Below are 12,146 nucleotides of genomic sequence, written 5' to 3' on the forward strand. Positions count from 1 at the left end.
TGGTGGCACGGCGTGGGCAACTGCCTCTCCTCTACCTCCTCCTGGGCTGTCACTGCCCGTGGCAGGGAAAACAGTCTAATGAGTTGATTTTCTTTTGAATATCTTAAAAAAACCCTACAAAACAACCCACTCAAGCTGTTGGTCATTACAGCACACTTAGAGCCAGATGCGGATGCCCACGGGTCCTTTCGATTACTAGTTTTCCTGTGCTGATTGAAATTACGTGGAGCCCTGAAGGACGGCAAGGCCGCAGAGTTGCTTGGGGTGCGGGGGTTGTCAGTGCTTTCCTGCTGGAGGGACGGTGGATGCAGCTGCTCCCCCATTCCAAAAGGCATTTGCTCCATCAAATTCAACAGACATAAATAATGATACCCACAGAGCTGCAAAACCGTGTGTGCTCGCTTCCTGAGGACTAGACCATTTGATTCAGCCTCACTTAAAGGTCTGGAATTTCTGAATGGCTAACTGAATTCCCAAGTCCATTAAGCAAGGCAATTTACAGCGTTCTCCAGCTTTGCCCATGGAAACACATTAATGGGTTTCCCATTTAGCTTGTTGAAAAGCCATTATTCTAAATACAAAAAGGGGAAGAAAAAAAATTTTGCTTTTTCAGAGTTTATTTGTTGTGTTTGTACCAGGACAGAGGTGTTGAGTGGTGCTGTGCAAAGCCTTTGACAATGTTGGAGGGAAGTCGGGGGGAACACAGTGTTCTCCCCCTTAGGAGTGCTCTCATCAGCCCTGATCTATTCAGGTAGCACCTGCTGCTGCCATGGAAATCTGCATTTTTCTGCTTTCAACATGATCTAGCAAATGAAGAATGAAGACAACCCTTGGAGCAGACCAGGAAGATGTATCTTGGTATACCTGACTGCTCCCAAAATCACCAAAATATACATGAGGAGAGACAGTAAATTGTTCCTGGTGCTCTCTCTGATAATTTAGCACCTCCGAAGAGATTTTTAAGATGATTGATCACTTGTGATAAGATCAGTTGTTTTTTGGGGTTTTGGTTTTGTTTGGGTTTTTCTTCTTCTTGATATTCTATCTTTTTTTTTTTTTTTAATATATACACTGAACGAGTCTATTTCTCCTTTAGGTGTAAGAAGAGGGATGGATTTGAGGGAAATAGGTGATGTGAAAAGAGGTTTCTTGGCTGGGGTTGGGAGTACTTTGTCTCCCTGAGTCTCTGCTTCCCCTCTGTAAGTCAGAGAGCTGCTCATGATATCTAGTTTCTTGCTCGTGGCTCTGGCTCTCAGTGGCATCTGTGGACAAAGCACAGGTGCTGGATAGCTCTAGGGATGTAATTTGTTTTCTGCAGGTATTGGCTAGTGACTTTTTAATTCTAATTTTGAAGAGAAGTGGAATTTATCAGTAGTTAATACACTTTGTCTCGGAGAGGCAGCCCATGTAATTTCGCTGTTCAATTTAATGCATTAACACTATTTTCCTTTCTGTCAGGGTGACGCTGCCGATGGCGGGGACAGTCGTGGCAGGGGGTGCCAAAGCAAGCAGTACGCATTAGTCAAGTAGATGGGTAACTTCAGCCTTACCCTGCTGCCTTCTGTTTCCAGCAGGAAACACTTTCAGCACATCGGTATTGGGAATTAGCAGCAAATCTTGCTTATTTGTCATATGCTAGCTAAGTAAACAGCATGTGTTATCTCAGGCCACCTATGAAATATTCACTTGAAGCTGACAAAAGGAGCAGGACCTTTTTCCTCTTAGCAGTGGCGGTATCTCTAGGAAGATCTGCCTCAAATCAGTGTTGTTATGAAAATAGCAAAGTCAGGCTGTAAAGGGTCTCCTGTAGACAGAGTTAATTGCTGCTGATCTCTTAATTCCCTTTGCTGGTTTATCTTTCACATTTTTAATTACTAGTTAATAATACGCCTTTATATCAGTACAGGGGAAATACAGGTTTGCCGGAGTAACGGTGTTCCCTTGTTGGCTCAGGAAGAGAATTCCCAGCTCCATTCGATAGGAGTTCCCATCTTGCTGGTAGAAATATATTTCTTTCTGTTGATTTCCATGGTAAATGTTTTATTTCTTTTTTTTTTTCAGTTTGTTGCTTTTCAAGTCGGATTAAAATGAACTGTCTAGTTATTTTTGTGTAACAGTCTCCAGAAACTTGCTCTGCCTGGCAGGTGCAGCTGAAGCCTTACAGGTGGTTGATGAGGGTGGTCGCGGAGCTTTCAGAAAAATGATCTTATAGCAATATATTTCAAATATCTACTTCAGATGAAGTAACTTTTTACTGACTACCCTGCCTATGGCACAGCATCAAGCAGTGGTAGTTTATTTTGCTTTTATGTTCTAATTGCTATCTGCTGGTTGGAAATTTTGGCAGATGGTTTATTTGAACGAGATGATGTGCACACGGGTAGGAAGGAAAGGAGAATGCAGAGAGGATATTGCTGCAAGAAGAGATGCATTTGCAGGAGAAACTCACTTCAGGCCTATTTAGAGGGTTGACAGTTGAAAGATGACATATTCATACACAGGAAGAAATGGCGTTTAGAAAGTAAGTGAGCACTCTTTGTTATGATTACTTCTGTCAATACAAGCAAACAAAAAACTTTCTTTGAAGATATTTCTACAGCACACGGGTAACTGGAGCTCAGTACTAGGAGGCGGAGCTGTAGCCAAATGCTTCAGAACACTTAAGAAAAAATTAGGTGGGAAAGAAAATTGGAAAATGGCAGAAAAGAGAACTCCAGAAGATCCAGAGATGCTAAGAGATTGCACTGTGAAAGAAGCAGCATAGGAACCAGCTAGTCAGCTCGAACCAGAACAGTGATGAGGGAAATGCCCAGACCAGGTATTTCATTGTGACTGGTAAATGGTCAGTGAATGGACGTGTGTGTACGCTCACACTCATCTATGTACCCACGGTCCTCGCGCAGATAGGGATAATTTCAGCAGAAGTGCCTAGGTGTATGGTTTTTCTCTTGTTCTTTTGCGCTTTTTCAACTCTTAAAAAAAATAACTTTTAGAAAAGTAGAAAATGGAGGTCCATTATGTTCTTTACCTTGCCCTGAGGTGTGCTCTTGGAATAGTCAGTGTGGTGCTTCAGGCTTAATCTGGATTTTGGTGGACTTGCAAACCTGGTAGGATTGTCTATTTTTATCTATCTGTGGAGGGGTAGAAGTGATGCAGTATGAGAAGCTCTTGCTCCCAAGTTACCTCACTGTACAGAGACCTCACTGGAGTCCCTTTTCGGAGCTGTCCGAATTCCCCCCAGCTTCCTGGTGGGATTTAGGGTGTGTGTGCGCCTCTCACAAGGCTCCCCATTCATCATGGTCTTAATGGTGCTTTCAGGCTTGTAATGCAAGGTGAGTCTTGCAAGATCACCCTCTCTGGAGGTCACAGTTTGAAGGTCTGGCAAGCTTCTCACTGTACTGGGCTTTAAATAAAGCGGGATGTTATTTCCTAGATTATCTTGTAAGACTTACCGCCGGGCTGCGGAGTTTGTCCATTGCTGAAGCGCTGCAGCATGCTATAACTAGTGTGATATGAAGGCTCTACAATTCCAGCTGATGATTCACAGCAGATCATTTGATATTTAGGGCTCTGTTCATTAATAAGTTATGCTCCATTTACCTTGTTTTCTGTGGAATTTATGAGTCAAAAGTGCAGAGTGCACCAAAAATGATCCATTCATCAAATTCCTCTTCTCTCTGTATAATTGGCTAACCCATCACCGCAGCCCCCAGGGGCACATTGCACAAAAAGGTATGTCCCGCATGAGAGAGCAAGGCGGCCTTCGGAGGGGAAACAAGGATCTGGCTTTTGGTGGAGTCTGCAGGTTGCCCCGGTTGGTGCCTTTGAGCTGTGTAGGCAAGAAACTTCCAAAGACGATTTGTTGTCTTGTTTGCTCGGTGCGTGCGCCAGGTGCTGGGACAGCAAAGGCGATGTCTAGCTTGTCCGTGGGTCCCAGCGTCGCCTCTGCAAGGGGCAGAGGGGGAGCGGGGGGAGGAAGGCTGTGCTGATAATCTAGATCGTCTGCAGTTTGCGTGCATGTTAGCATAACCAGGCCTGTGACGCAGAATAAAGGTGCCTTTGCTGAGTTACAGAAAAGCCCTGGGGAGCCAGAGATTGTGGCACTAAGGGGCTGTCAGCTGTGGGAACACAGGGAATCGAAGAGGGGGGCAGGGTATCAAAAAAGCCGAAGAAATGACATGCCCCTTTGCCTGTAAATAGCAGTAAAATGTCTGCAGACCACAGCGTCTCTAGTTGGCATCTAAACAACTAGTGTTGTTTATTTTTTTAATGTGCTTTTTGGTCAGGCACATAAATACTTACGTGTTGGCACAATTACTTACACATTGACATAAGCTAGAAAAGGAATTTAATAGCAAAGAAGACAAAAGAATAACTATTGCATATATCCTCCTGATTTTCCACCACTTAATGGGTAAAGCCCTAAACAGAAGACAAAACAAATAATAATTAGAATGTACTGCTTTACAGGATGAGTTTTGAAAATGTCTCTACTGCTGTCTGCAGCGTGGTGTAAAAATGTTCACAACAGCTTTAAATGACCTGTCTAGCTGGTAAAGCAGGGACACTAACATAAATTAATTCACCATTTTTAGCACTTATTATCTTGTTTAAGGCTGCTTTGGATAACGACAGCATCCTGCAATATAGATGCACTGCCTGCCTCCCTGCTTTCTGTGGGTTACTTGATGAATGCCCATTTGATATTGGGGGTGTCTGGAACATGGTCTTGGCTGACTTTGGGACAACAGAGGTTTAGGAAAGTGGGATTTAGAAATGCAAAATAAAACTGAATTTCATACTCGGAAAGCTGAATTCTGCATTGCTGGGCAGCTTACTTTCATTCTTTTCCAGATGTAATTTTCTTAAAATAAGTTGGATATAAACTCAGAATAACAGATTGGAGGGTTTGTTTTGTGGTGAAAGGAGATATTGAAGCTTGGCAGGGGGAGAGAATTCACCTACAAGTAACAATTCATGAGGAAAATGCAGTTTAAAAAGTACCTCACCCAAAACTGCTTATGAGTTTTGGACTATGAGCTGGACAGGTTGGTACCAGGCAGCATCAGAGAGATGGGAGGCAGTCCTGGAAGATCCTGGTCATGGCTCTGGGTTTCTCTGTTTGGATAGACCTATCATTCCATCCAATTAAAACCATTTAAAAATATTTTTTGGCTTTCAAGCTCTGTCAGGAGAGGCTACACATGCTCCTTGGTCTCCCAAAACCTCTGCGTGGCTGGTTTCAACAGTCTGGGATGTTTCTTAGGCTGAAGTTGAGGTGTATTGGATGGTGGCTTAGACCAGAGGTAGTGTAGGCGGCTGTTGCCTTGGACAAGCTGTGGCTGCTGTGTTCAACGTGGGTGGACTTGTGTGCTTTGTAGGATGCAGAAGTTTGTACCGATTTATAAATCTCAACATTGACGTTTGCTGGAGCTCTGGCTTCCCCCCGCTGCCTGTGAGTGGGGCACAGCCAAGGCACCCGCTTGGGGAGGGGAAAGCTGGGTGCCCTGGCATGCAGGCAGAACTGAAGTAGGATTTATTATGTGAGCTTCTTAGCCCTTCTTTTGAAGCAGGAGCCTTACCTCCTTGATATCAAACCAGTTGATGATGTGCTCAGCTACTGTCAAGCAGGGAGGCTCCAGGCTGAGCCCGACCTCCCTGGTGCAGCTCTGGGACTGTGGGTTCGTGTGTCTGTGCACCGTGCTGCGGCTGGTGTCTGTAGCTGCCAGGTTTGGAAAAATAAAGTTTTGCTTTTAAAATACACCTGATGTATGCAATTCCTGATGTAAGCCTAAAAGAAGAAAAATGAATCTCGGTAATTTGTCTTAATCGCTGTAGTACTGAAAGAGGGGAAAAAACCCTCTGCGCATGGGAGTCGAAGCAAGAAGAAAATATTTGGAAGTGTTTTGGAGGTTATGACTATTGGATTGGAGCTTGTATGAATGTAATTTCTGTTGGAGTCAAGTCTAATAGCAATGTAATTTATATGAAATACATAGCTGGAGACTATGTCTTGGTTCTGCTGAAGCTAATGGTAAAACTCCAGTGTCCTTAGTGAGGGCATGATTTGATGCCTGGAGAAATGTTTTATTATGAAAAGTTTATTAATGCTTTATATGGATGGGCTGCCTTCCCTTGGTGTGTTGTTTCATTTGTGTAGGCAGAAGAGCTGAAAAACTGAAAAATAGAAACAGTGCAGCAAACCCGGCTTTCAGTCTGAAATTCTCAACACAATGTTGTATTAAAGGACCGTATTGAAAACATCTGGCAAATAAATTAAAATACGGTTCTTTTAGACAAAGTCTACTCAGAGCAGGGTATAGAGAAGACCTGTAATGGATTTTTATCCCCTCGAATTTTGCAGCATAATAACTCATTAATAACTGGATTAAAACAGGCAACCAACACAAACAATGAGCAATTTGATTTCTTAATTTTTCATCCTTCTGCCACTGCTGCTGTAGGATTAGCTTGCCACGTCTGTTCTTGGTGCTGCCTGCCTGGGATCAATCTCACTCTCCTTTTTTGGTACACATTTTGAAATATCTCTTACATTTTTGAACTAAGAAGAATTTTTGGGGCCATACAAACATACTTTATGACCGCCTCATTCCAGGAGTGTCACATATCACTTTCTTTTCATTCACATGAACTTCAATAGCACTTTTTTTTTTTTTATGATCTCATAGTCTATCAAACTTGTACTGCAGTTATGGGTATTGCTCTGTCATATCACTTTAGGAGATTGTTAATCTTATAATTAATTCCCACCATAATCTCAATTAAATGTGCAGACACCTTAGCGTTGCGCTCTTGTCTATGGGGAATGGATGGTCTCTATTATTGCATGCTGCTGACCGAAGGTGCATTGCCTGATATGGAGCTGCCGGCTGCTTTTTTAACCTTGAAAAAAGGTGCCCTGCAGTAGAAAGGCAACACTTTGCATAAGCAGAAACGTTCTGTTTTGCTTGGTTTCAGACCAGTTCCGCTGCCAGATGCGTAGCATTCATGGGGGGGTTATGCATGCAGACAAGAGATTAAATTGGAGTTACTCACTTAAAGGATTTCCACAGCTCTCCCTGGGTGCTTTTCTGCATCTTTAGGCAGCTAAACACATTTATCAACCTGACTGCTTGTCTTTGAGAAGTGGCTGACTGCTTAAACACAAAGCAAGGGTATCCGTGGACATGGGGATGGAGGATGCTGTGACCTGCGATGGTGGAAGGACTGTCCTGGTGATCCTATTGCTTGCAGGGGGTTGGTGCGGTTGGGCTGCTGGCCTGAGGGATGCTATTACCGACCGACATCCCGCAGACCTGCAGGACCAAAAGAGAACTTGAAAATTTGCTGTAAAGCTCTTCATCTCCGTTAGAGGCTGGAGAGAGACAAATTTATTAGTACTTCAGAACACTTTTCCTGTTAATATTTCATTCAAGTAAGTTCCCGAAAGGCTTGAAAGGAGTTCTGAAAAATTACCGAGTATTAGTTGTTAACACTATTGATAGCAGTGGAAAATTCAGACTACTGAGCACTTGGGTAGGACCTGCCAAGATAAAAAGGCTGTGATTATGGGGGTGGATTTTTTTTTTTTTTTAATGTATCTCTAGAGCTAGCCAAAGGGTTATAAGGCTGTATGGCTTGTGAGATAGCATTTCTTGTTATAAGCATTTGCAGAAGAAAAGCCTGTTCCTAATCAGTTTTGAAGTCTTCCTAATTCAAAAGCAGATGTTACAAAATTAAATCCAAAATGACAGCTCTGTCCACAGCTGCTATGCAGCAGGTTGTAACCTTTGTTGATGTCTTGAAAAACCAGAGCAAAAGCTGATTCTTAGCTGTCAGTTCTGCTTTCCTCCTTTTGGCTCCACTTTGAGATTTCCATTGACTGTGCTGTTTTCCTTTAAAACCAGCCAAACTGGAAGATTTCTTAATTCTGCTGCTTACTGGGTTTCTACTGTCGCATTACCGGATCCAGCAGTGCAGTTCTGCTGAAAAAATTTTAATTGGAAACTTATTTAACAACGACATCTGGTACAGCATGCAGGATCAGGGCCATGGAAAACTGCTTACCTCCCTGGGCTTTGTGGACCACCACAAGCATCAAGGTGAAGAGCAAACAGGGCTGGTTCTTGGGAATGGTGCTGCAGCTCCCAGCCTGAGCATCACTTATCTCCAAGAAAAGCAAGCTGGAGCTGCTAAATCAGCTGGCACCTGAAAGGCACAAGAGTTTAGGAAATGAATTTTCGGGAGAGAACATTTGAAGCAAGAGAAAGCACCTGAGGTCTGCTTCATCCATACTTAAATGTCTTAGATATTTGCATTTGAAAAAGTAGCCACCCCAGGTAAGGCCTCTAGCCAGAGTCTGTTTTTCACAGCTTTGAAGTCCAATTCATATTTTCTTTTGCAATTTTTCTTTTCCTTTTTTTTTTTCTCCCCCCCCCCCTTTTTTTTTTTTCTTTCTTCCTGAAGGCTCCATTGTGAAAGCCTGGAAGCAAACAAATATTATCCATGAGGTTTCATTTTAATTCAAATTAGTCCAAAAGCCTTCATGTTTCAATAGCTACAAACTCAGTGAGATACTGGCATAGATACTAGCATGTTCAATAAATTATTAATAAAGAAAGGGAAAAATAGTGCCTGATTATTTAAAGAACCCCAACAATTACAAACCAACAACAATAAAAAAAAAATCCCCAAACCCCCACCCCCACCCCTCGTCATTTGGAGGTTGATTCTAGGTGCTGAAGGTGGCTGGGATCAGGATACCCCAGCAGCATTGAGAACTTTCTGCTGCCTTCGAGAAGTCTCTGAAATGGATGTGTCCAGCAGAGATTTGCAATTTGGAAGACTGGCCACGTGAACATACTGAAATTTTTGTTCCCCAATTTCACTTTTAAATAGACCTATAAACTTTATAGCTTTACCTGGCATTTAATGAGCTTGGCTAGAACAATAAACTGTGGCTTATGAGATACTATGAATTAAACCTGTTTTCCTTATTTTGATCCTTTTCTTCCTATGTTATTGCTTAAGAAGGAGCAATACTCAATGGTGAGAGAGAATTGCATATAAATTGCGAGGTTTAAAGTAGCAGCGGTAGATAACTATTTATTAATCAAGCATTAGTTATGGTAGTTAAGCATTTAGGGGTAATAAAATGTAAATGTGCTTTCAGCACAAGTTGTGGATCTTAAAAAAAAATTCTTTAAGAAAAATTGTTGCAGTAAGGTTATAGCTAATATTAATTGCTGTATTTACTTGCTGTACCAGGCACTTCTTATATTAAACAGCAACTTAAGGAATTGCTTTTATTAACATATACAACATGACTTAAAATTGTCTGATCTTCTGCAAGGTAAAATGTGTGAAAGATTCTTGTTTCAGCCTCCTTGCTAGCACATCTGTTTTAAAAGGCGGTAGACAAGCTGACCCTGTTCTTCATCTAGAGAATATATGAGCACAGAATCTAGTTTGCCAGGTTTTAAAGATCGCTGTGCTGTGAAATGGGAAGTCAGACCACAAACATGGCCCTTTGGGCTGGGATTTGGTGTCTGCCTTTCAACAGGAGCTATATGCCATCTGTTAATATTCGTAGGCTTTGTGCATGTAGAAGATGATTTGGAAAATACCTATGTAGGTGAGTTATTCCTCACCTGTTCTCCCATCTATCTTCCTTGCATGCGTAATGCCATATTGGCATGGTAAATGCATCTAGTTAAAGAAAAAATGTAATTATCTTTTTGTAGGTCGACTGAAGTAAATAAAATTTAATTAGGAAATACTGTAAACACAAATATCAGACGTGGTAGAGAATCATGAAGCACTTCTATGCAAAGCAGAAAATGAGCATATGTGATCTCAGCTGGGCAAGTAGGAATAGCCACGTAGGAACGTGGAGTCCCTTGGCTGCCTGTTGTGGAGAACATGAGAAGCAGCTGCTTTTTGCCCCAGCTGATTGAGATTTTTGCTAAAGGAATGCTTTATCATGAAAACTTTGCTTCTGTATCTATGACTTGGAATCACCGAAGAGAGCAGTGTGCCCGTAACAGTCGCCTGCTCCATATGCACCCCAGGAGGGGTGAGCAAAGTCCCTGTGGTGCTGCCTGGCTGGGCTGGTGGGGTCACAAAATGGGACCAAGGTGCTGAGGCTGGGACTGGCAGAGTAGCTGGGCTGGGTCTGGCCTTTTGGGGAGCCTATGGCAGAAGTATGGCCGTGATCAGCAACTTCACCTCTCCTTGTGGAGGACTACCATGTGAAAAATTGCAGCGATAAGGTGGAAGCAAACCTCAGCCATGGAGATGCTGAAAACCCACCGTTGCTGATGAGTGCCTGCTCTGCCTGCTGACTGGGGTTGCTCTTTCCCTATATCAGAATACTGGAGACATTAAAGAGATTTTATGGGCTAATCTATATTTCTGATTGGCTTTAATGATCTTTGCAGTTTGTTATTTATACAGGGCATTATTACACAGCAAGCTCTGTAATGCGTTAGGTCATCAAGACATTCGCTTTAGAGCTGGTGGTTTTGCTGCTGAGGTAACCTGTTGTGGATGTTCCTGGATATGTGCCTCGCTTCTAGATGAGTCTTCTTTATTGATAAAGGGGGGGGGAAAAACAAATAGTAATAAAATGAGAAATTTCAAATGGCTCAGTAAGTGAGGGGCTGGTGGCTGGCTGATGCAGCTCTTTCCTTGGGACCTGCTAGGATGGGGTGTCATTTGTCCCAGTCCTGGTAAAGTTGGACCTTATTGATTTGTTGCAAGGATCAATTCCCTTGCAACGGGTAATGGGACCAGCCTAAAAGTATTTCTCAGTTTTACTTCTAATTCCTAGATAATGTAATGTAAAGTCCCTCAGGTGATTTGTTTGGTACAAAACTTCATAGCCCCTTTACCTTTTTCCCCCGGGCTTTGACTATAATTTTGAGGATAGGAGGAAGGCAAGTAAGCGTGCAACACTGCTTTGCAAGGTGCATCGTCACTCATCACGTCCTGGTAGAGGTGTGTCTGTGGCAGAGAACCCTCTAGCTGTGAGATAACAGGCATGCTCCAGAAGGATGCAGAGTGCAGACAGAATCTTGAGCTCTCCTTTGCATCCTCCTTGTGTTGGAACCATTTTTTTCCTCAACTCCATTCTCTGCCATTATTCCCATGCGTTTACCTTGTACTACTGGACTGGGACTTGTCCTGTTAATAAATAATAAATGTGGCAAAAAATGTATTTTTTTTTTTTTTTTGTAAGAATGGTACAGTTCAGAGGCTCCTGACTTGGTTTGCGCTGCAGAAATTACTCCCCCGCTGCAAAGCGTGGGTTTTTAACACCAAAATAAGCAAAACCACCTGATGTGAGAAGGTCCTCGTTAATGACTCATGCAAAACCTTGAGCAAGAGGTATTTCAGCTGTAAAATGCTTTAGCAGGGCAGGCAAGGGTGAGTGACTGAAAAGTGGAGCTTTTTATGCCAAAGGAAAGTATGGAACTACAAACACATTGCATTTCTCCAAGCTGACTCGTATCCAGTAATGTATTGAGACAAATTAATTTTGGACAAGAACCCCAAATGATGTTCAGATGTTCAACACCAGGACTTGGTTTGGTGGGTGCCAGAGGGCTGGGCAGGTGGTGGGCGATCAGGAGAGCTGGTGTCTCGGGGGGGGTCCTGCCTATCTTTGGGGCTGGGTTTAAACGAGGGGTGCATCTCACTTCCCCACCCGGGATGCTGGTGCTGAGCCTGCTGCTGGCAGGTGCAAGGCAGTGCTGGGGCTCTGGTTGTGCCACTGGGACACAATCCAATTAATGTTTTTTCCAGACAAATTTAAGTTCCTGACTTAGGGATGGAGTTCTGCACCTTAACAATGATTTCTGCTACCGGCCCTGTGCGTGTTTTCTGCTTTTACTAAGGGCATTGCTCAGTCTGTGGAAGCGGTGGATAATTTGATGGAGGCTATTCCAGTGACAAGCATTTAGCAAAAAAGCATGATTTTTGAATCCTCCTGTGGTGGGGGTCTGACAATAGCCCCCTGCTCCAATTGCTGAACAAATGAATGTTTTGAAATTGCACTGAGCACACAGAAAGCCTCAAAGATGCAAATAATTGCTCACTTGCATCCAGTTTCTGGTTTTTTCCTGCCTTATAAATTAGCGCAAGAT

General features: G+C 42.9%; 1 long non-coding RNA gene across 1 annotated transcript in view; it reads left to right on the forward strand.

Moving 5' to 3' along the window:
- The window catches only part of LOC308068955, a 49,792-nt gene extending 39,188 nt beyond the window's left edge, over window positions 1-10,604 (forward strand). The window contains exon 2 of the long non-coding RNA XR_013930221.1: window positions 1-10,604. This exon is cut by the window's left edge and continues 19,706 nt beyond it. This is a non-coding gene — a long non-coding RNA (uncharacterized lncRNA).
- Window positions 10,605-12,146: the final 1,542 nt, after the last annotated feature.

Source organism: Falco punctatus, assembly GCF_963210335.1.
Source record: "Falco punctatus genome assembly, chromosome: 8".
Lineage (NCBI taxonomy): Eukaryota > Metazoa > Chordata > Aves > Falconiformes > Falconidae > Falco > Falco punctatus.